The following is an 8519-nucleotide window of genomic DNA, read 5'->3' as shown; positions in this document are numbered from 1 at the left end:
TGATGTTTGCTATTGTTTTCTTTGTTTCTAGTTCATTTATTCCTGCTCTGATCTTTATGATTTCTTTCCTTCTACTAACTTTGTGTTTTGTTTGTTCTTCTTTCTCTAGTTCCTTTAGGTGTAAGGTTAGAATGTGTCCTTGAAATTTTTCTTTTTTCTTGAGATAGGTTTGTATTGCTATAAACTTCCCTCTTAGAACTGCTTTTGGTGCATCCCATAGTTTTTGGATCATCGTGTTTTTGTTGTAATTTGTCTCTAGGTATTTTTTGATTTCCTCTTTGATTTCTTCAGTGGTCTCTTGGTTATTTAGTAACGTATTGTTTAGCCTCCATGTGTTTGTATTTTTTACAGATTTTTTTCCTGTAATTGATATCTAGTCTCATAGCATTTTGGTTGGAAAAAGTACTTGATATGATTTCAATTTTCTTAAATTTACCAAGGCTTGATTTGTGATCCAAGATATGATCTATCCTGAAAAATGTTCCATGAGCACTTGAGAAGAAAGTGTAATCTGCTGTTTTTGGATGGAGTGTCCTATATATATAAGTTAAATCTATCTGGTCTACTGTGTCATTTAAAGCTTGTGTTTCCTTATTAATTTTCTGTTTGGACATTCTGTCCATTGGTGTAAGTGAGGTGTTAAAGTCCCCCACTATTACTGTGTTACTGTCAATTTTCTCTTTTATAGCTGTTAGCAGTTGCCTTATATATTGAGGTGCTCCTATGTTGGGTGCATATATATTTATAATTGTTATATCTTCTTGGATCGATCCCTTGGTCATTATGTAGTGTCCTTCCTTGTCTTTTGTAACGTTCTTTATTTTAAAGTCAATTTTATCTGATATGAATATTGCTACTCCAGCTTTCTTTTGATTTCCATTTGCATGGAATAACATTTTCCATCCCCTCAATTTTAGTCTGTATGTGTCCCTAGGTCTGAAGTGGGTCCTTTGTAGACAGCATATATATGGGTCTTGTTTTTGTATCCATTCAGCGAGCCTGTGTCTTTTGGTTGGAACATTTAATCCATTCACGTTTAAGGTAATTATTGATATGTATGTTCCTATTACCATTTTCTTAATTGTTATTTGTTTGTTTTTGTAGGTCCTTTTCTTCTCTTGTGTTTCCCACTTAGAGAAGTTCCTTTAACATTTGTTGTAGAGCTGGTTTGGTGGTGCTGAATTCTCTTAGCTTTTGCTTGTCTGTAAAGCTTTTGATTTGTTTGTCGAATCTGAATGAGATCCTTGCCTGGTTCAGTAATCTTGGTTGTAGGTTCTCCCCTTTCATCACTTTAAATATATCATGCCACTCCCTTCTGACTTGTAGAGTTTCTGCTGAGAAATCACCTGTTAACCTTATTGGAGTTCCCTTGTATGTTATTTGTCATTTTTCCCTTGTTGCTTTCAGTAATTTTTCTTTGTCTTTAATTTTTGTCAATTTGATTACTGTTTGTCTCAGCATGTTTCTCCTTGGGTTTATCCTGCCTGGGACTCTGCCCTTCCTGGACTTGGGTGGCTATTTCCTTTCCCATGTTAGGGAAGTTTTCGACTATAGTCTCTTCAAATATTTTCTTGGGTCCTTTCTCTCTCTCTTCTCTTTCTAGACCCCTATAATGCGAATGTTCTTATGTTTAATATCGTCCCAGAGGTCTCTTATGCTGTCATTATTTCTTTTCATTCTTTTTTCTTTACTCTGTTCTGTGGCAGTGAATTACACCATTCTGTCTTCCAGGTCACTTATCCATTCTTCTGCCTCAGTTATTCTGCTATTGATTCCTTCTAGTGTATTTTTCATTTCAGTTATTGTATTGTTCATCTTTGTTTGTTTGTTCTTCAATTCTTCTAGGGGTTTATTTTTTAATTCTTCTAGGTCTTTGTTAAACATTTCTTGCTTCTTCTCAATCTTTGCCTCCATTCTTTTTCCGAGGTCCTGGATCATCTTCACTATCATTGTTCTGAATTCTTTTTCTGGAAGGTTGCCTATCTTCATTTCATTTAGTTGTTTTTCTGGGGTTTTATCTTGTTCCTTCATCTGGTACATAGCCCTCTGACTTTTCATTTTGTCTTTCTTTCTGTGAATGTGTTTTTTGTTCCACAGGCTACAGGATTGTAGTTCTTCTTTCTTCTGCTCATATATTAGGATTCTTGAAATGTAGTTTACTATCATTTGCTCTTCCCAGTCTCATTCCCTTGTATCCATATCATATATTTAATGTGTCCACACACAATCCATGAGTCGTACTTTTTACATGTACCCATGAACAATATATGGTATTGTTTTATGTAGTCTCAAAATTTACTGAGAGAATATTACATATTTGTTCTTGAGACCCATTTAGTTTGAAAGATAGCATCTAGCTCTTTCCTCTTCATGGGTGTATAGTTTTCTTCCAAGGGAACATAACGTTTTGCTAATATAGACAATACTAAAGAAAACATCTTTGTGCATATCTTTTTGTGCACATCTCATCACAAATGTGCAAGAATTTCTCAAAGGGGTATCTAAAATGTGGAATTGCTGGTTTGCTGGTTGTTCTCCAATGCATTCTCCATCCTTATTTGACTGCTCTGTTCTGGGATGCTGATACCTGTGGACTATACTACCTACTGCCTTTAAACTGGGTTTGGCCAGTGAGAGTCCCTGGCAGGAGATTTGAGGATCTGGATATTTTCCCATTTGTTACAGTGCCATATGTCTGGCAGTAGTCCTGTCCTTCCATGACTGCAGCTCCATCTGGGCCACTCCCCCTCCCCTGTTCCAGCTCTGATGGCTCCAGCACCTCTGTTTCCTCTCCTCTTCCAATCAGCCCAAAGCAAGGTAACAGGTTCCCACTATTTCTGGTTTATGGGTATTTCGCCATCCATTAATTCCTTTACCCTGCCTATTCTTAAGTATTCTCTTCATGAAGAGCTCTTGGTTTGAACATTTGGGATAAGTTCCGTTTCCTATAAGGACCAGACTAACACATTGGGTTCATAGGATGTGCTCATTAAAAAAAACTAATGTTTGCTTTAAAAAGTTCCCTAGTTTTGGAAAGTCAAATAGTACTAAAAATTTACAATGGAAAACAAGAGTCATCTTCCTTCTTCTTTATTTCCTTTCTCTAATTTGGCTCTCCAGAGGCAACCATACTCAACTGTTCTCATTTCTCTAATAACTAATAATGTGGAGCATCTTTTCATATATTTATTGGCCATTTATATATTTCTTATTTTGTGAAGTGTTTATTCAAGTCTTTTTATAATTGATTTGTACAAGTTCCTTATATTTTTTAGATATGAAATATATATCTAATATATGTACAATATTTTCTCTCCACCTGAGATTTGCCTTTTCATTTCTGTTTTGTTATTCTGATAATTTTAATAAGTCAAGGAAAAATACATTTGCTTTCATTATGTGACAGTTTCAAGCCTAAGTATCTCTTTATAAAATTTTTTTAAATTTAAATTTTTAAAAAAATTTTTATTAAAGTGATGATTTACAATGTTGTGTTAGTTTCAGGTATACAGCAAAGTGATTCAGTTATACATAAATATATATATTCTTTTTTTACATTCCCTTCCATTATAGGTTATTATAAGATATTGAGTCGAGTTCCCTGTTCTGTACAATAGGCCCTTGTTGGTTATTTATTTTATATATAGTAGTGTGTATATTTTAATCCCAAACTCTTAATTTATCCCTCGCTACCTCCCTTTTGATGATGATGTTTGTTTTACATGTCTGTGAGTCTATTTCTGTTTTGTAAATAAGTTCATTTGTATCATTTTTTTTTAGATTCCACATATAAGCAATATCATATGATATTTGTCTTTCTCTGCCTGGCTCACTTCACTTAGTGTGATAATCTCTAGGTCCATCAATGTTGCTGCATATGGCATTATTTCATTCTTTTTTATGGCTGAGTAATATTCCATGTATATGTATACCACATCTTCTCTACTCATTCCTCTGTCGATGGACACTTAGGTTGCTTCCATGTCTTGGCTATTGTAAATAGTGCTGCAATGAACATTGGGGTGCACATATCTTTTCAAATTATGTTTTTCTCCAGATATATACCAAGACTGGGATTGCAGGATCATATGGTAGCTCTATTTTTAGTTTTTTAAAGAACTCCAGCCTCTTATTTTCTTAACAGTCTTTTTTGAAGAGCAGAAAGTTTTAATTTTGATGAAATCCAACTTATTTTTAAAAAATAGAATCCAGTTTATCAAGTTTTTTCCTTTATGGCTATTTGCTTTTGGTGTCATAACAAAGAATCATTGCCTACCCAAGGTCAAAAGTATATTCCTGTTTTCTTCTAGCAGTTTTATAGTTTTAGCTTTTACATTTATATCTATGATCCATTTCTATGTTTTTGTTTTGTTTTATATGGTTTGAGATTGAGGGTTTTGTTTTGTTTTGTTTTTTGTGGATATGGATATCTAGTATTTCCAGCACAAGTTATGGAAAGAACTATCCTTTTCCATTGAATAACTTTGGTGCTTTTGCCAAAAATAATTGACCATACATAGGAGACTATTTATGAACTTTGGGCTTGGTTTAATTGATTTATTTATCTTCATGTTAATACCACACTGCTCTAGTTACTGTAGCTTTAATATAATGCCTTGAAATCAAGTAGTGTAAGTCCTTCTGCTTTGTTCTTCATTTTCAAGATTATTTTAGCTAGACTTAATTCTTTGCAATTTCATATGAATTTTAGAATCACCTTTTCAATTTCTATAGAAGTCTGCTAGGATTTTTAGATAAATATAGGGAGAAGTGACATTTTAACAATATAGAGTCTTCTAATTCATGAATATGGCACCTCTCTCCATTTATTTAGGTCTTCTTTAACTTCTTTCAGCAATTATTTTAGTTTTTAGTGGAGAGATACTGTATATGTTTTATTTAGTTTATTCCTAAATATATTGTTATTCAAAATGGAATTAAACATTATTTTCCAATCAATAGTTTCTAAGATATAGATATACAATTACTTTTGGTATATTGACCTTCTATCTTTTGGCATTGCTAAATTTATTATTCTAATAGTTTGTATTATAGATCTTTTAGGGTTATTTAACATACAGAAGCATTCATCTATGAATAAAGACAGATTTGCCTCCTCGTTTCTTATCTTTATGCCTTATATTTGTTGCTTTTTCTTGTCTTATTGTGCTAGCTAGAACCACTAGTACAATGATGAATAGAAGTGGTGAAATCACACATCTTTGCCTGTTTCTGATTTTAGTGTGAACATATTTGAGGTAACACAAAGATCAGATTATCAAAGCAGACACACCAAATCAGAAATGTTAAGCAGTATTAAGCTTTACTAATAATTTAAAGGCTAGAAGTAGTCAAATTACATGAATGAAGCAAGAACAGATTCAGAAACACTGACAGAATTTTCTAGGTACTTTTTGCCACATCAGATTTTCTCTTGTGCTTTTTAAAGTAATGAGTGCTGTTCACATTACTTACACATCAGTGAGCCATTTAAGTCATGAAATATGTGCAAATATTTTCTCCCATTCTGTGGGTTGTTTTTCATTTTGTTTATGGTTTCCTTTGCTGTGCAAAAGCTTTTAAGTTAAATTAGGCTCCATTTGTTTGTTCATTTTGGTTTTATTTTCATTACTCTAGGAGAGGGATCCAAAAAGATATTGCTGTGAGAAACATCTCTATTTTATACTCAAATAGTTATATGACATTTTCCAGAGAGCAATGCTCCATAAATCCGTAGGCTCTAGGCTGTTTACTACAACCTAGTAGTAAACTACTATCCATCCTTCAAAATGTACTCTATAGGTAAGGATTTCCCTGTCAGCAAATACTATTAGATTCTTTGTCAGGAGTTTTGTTATTTTATGTTTACAAGGAAATTGAATTAGGTCACCTGTCTTCTGTCTTTTCCAGGGGCTTCTCCCAGGTAACAGGGAAGAATGGATTAAAGATGCCACTTAATCATTTCCTTTTCAGTGTTCTATATCTCATGATTAAGTATCATGTTAGCTGAAGGTTTTGGGTTTTTTTTTTTTTGGTAGATCCCTTTAATCAAACTGAGTAAATTTTCTATTTCTAGCTTGTCAGTAATTTTATTATGAATTATTTTCAAATGCTTTTTCTGCAGTTGTTCATATGATCAAAAAATTTTCTCATTTAATTTGTTAATGTGGAAAATTACATTGATTTTTAAATGTTATCTCAACATTGCATTCCTAAGGTAAATCCTATTTGGTCATGAGATACTCACCATTTTATACACACACACAAACACACACATATACACACATGTATATGTATATACACACACATTTTGTCAATACACATAACATAAAATTTACCATCTTAACCACTTTTCAGTATATAACACAATGATGTTAACTATTTGCACATTTTTGTGCAACAGATCTCTAGAATTTTTTCATCTTGAAAAATTGAAACTCTGTACTCACTAAACAATAGTTCCCCATTTCCTCCTTCCTCTCAGCTCCTGTTAACCACATTCTACTTTCTGTTTCTACAAGTTTGACTACTTTAGATACCTCATACAAGTGGAATCATGCATTATTTGTGTTTTTTTTTTTTTTTTTTTTTTTTTTTTTTTTTTTTTTTGCGGTATGCGGGCCTCTCACTGTTGTGGCCTCCCCCGTTGCGGAGCACAGGCTCCGGACGCGCAGGCTCCGGACGCGCAGGCCCAGCGGCCATGGCTCACGGGCCCAGCCGCTCCGCGGCACACGGGATCCTCCCAGACCGGGGCACGAACCCGTATCCCCTGCATCGGCAGGCGGACTCTCAACCACTTGCGCCACCAGGGAGGCCCTATTTGTGTTTTTATGACTGGCTTATTTCACTTAGCATAAGTTGTCAAGGTTCATCCACGTCATATAGTATGATAGAATTTCATTCCTTTTTAAAGCTGAATAATATTCCATTGTATGGATATACCATATTTTCTTTATTTATTCATCCATTGATTGACATTTAGGTTGCTTCCACCTCTTGACTCTTGTAAATAATGCTGCAATCAATATGGTTGTGCAAATATCTCTTCAAGATCTTGTTTTCAATTATTTTGTGTCTATACCAAGAAATGGGATTGCTGGATCATATGGTAATTCTATTTTTAATTTTTGGAGCAACCTCCATACTGTTTTCCATACCAGCCAAACCTTTTCACATTCTCACAAACAGTGCACAGGGTTCCAATTTCTTCGCATCCTCACCCACACTTGTTATTTCTATTTTTTAGATAGTGAGCATACTAATGGGTGTGAGATTTTGATTTGCATCTCCCTGATGATTAGTGATGTTGATGATTAGTGATGTTTTCATATGCTTGTTAACCATTTGTATATATACTTTGTAGAAATGTCTATTCTAGTCCTATACCCATTTTTAAATCAGGTTATTTGTTGTTATTGTTGAGTTGTAGGAGTTTTGGTATAATCTGGATATTTACTCCTTATCAGGTACACATGGTTTGCAAATATTTTTTTCCCATTCTGCAGGTTGCCCTTTCACTCTGTTGATTCTTTGCTTTGCTGCACAGGAATCTTTAAGTTTAATGTAGTCATATTTGTCTATTTTTGCTTTTCTTGCTGCTTATGGTATGGTGTCTTATCTAAGAATTCATTGCCAAATCCAGTGTCCTGAAGCTTTTCTCCTATATTTTCTTCAAGGAATTTTATAGTTTTAGATCTTACATTTAGTTCTATAATCTATTTTGAGTTAATTTTTGTATATGGTCTAAGGTGATCATCCTACTTGTTTTTTTTGCATCTGAATATCCAATTTTTCAAACACAATTTGTTGAAAAAACTGTCCTTTCCCCAGTGTATAGTCTTGGTTCTCTTGTCAAAGATCATTTGGTTATCTATGCAAGACTTTATTGGTGGGCTCTCAATTCTGTTCCATTGGTCTATATGTCTGTCTTTATGCTAATACCACACTGTCTTAATTACTGTTGCTTTGTAGTCTGCTTTGAAATCAGGATGTGTGGGTCCTCCAACTTTGTTCTTTTTTTGCAAGATTGTTTTGATAATTTGGGATCCCCTGAGATTTCTTTTTTTTTTTGGCTGTGCTGCACAGCATGTGGGATCTTAGTCCCCCGACCAGGGATTGAACCTGTGCCCCCTGTATCAGAAGTGTGGAGTCTTAATCGCTGGACTGCCAGGGAAGCCCCGCCTTGAGATTTCTTATGAATTTTAGGAATTTTTTCTACCTCTGCAAAAAATGACATTTGAATTTTGATAGGGATTGAATTGAATCTGTAGATTGTTGTGGGTAGTATGGACATTTTAACAATATTAAGTCATCCAATCCGTAAGTACAAGATTTCATTTATTTATATCTTCTTTGATTTCTTTTAGCAATATTTTGTTGTTTTCACTGTACAAGTCTTTCACATCTTTGGTTAAGTTTTTTCCTAAGTATTTTATTCTTTTTGATACTATTGTAAGTGAAATTGTTTTCAAGTTTCCTTTTCAAAATTTTCATTGTTAGTGTATAGAAACACAACTGAT

The sequence above is a fragment of the Mesoplodon densirostris genome, chromosome 1 (genome assembly GCF_025265405.1).
Source record: "Mesoplodon densirostris isolate mMesDen1 chromosome 1, mMesDen1 primary haplotype, whole genome shotgun sequence".
In the NCBI taxonomy this organism is placed as follows: Eukaryota; Metazoa; Chordata; class Mammalia; order Artiodactyla; family Ziphiidae; genus Mesoplodon; species Mesoplodon densirostris.
This window is presented reverse-complemented; position numbering follows the sequence as displayed.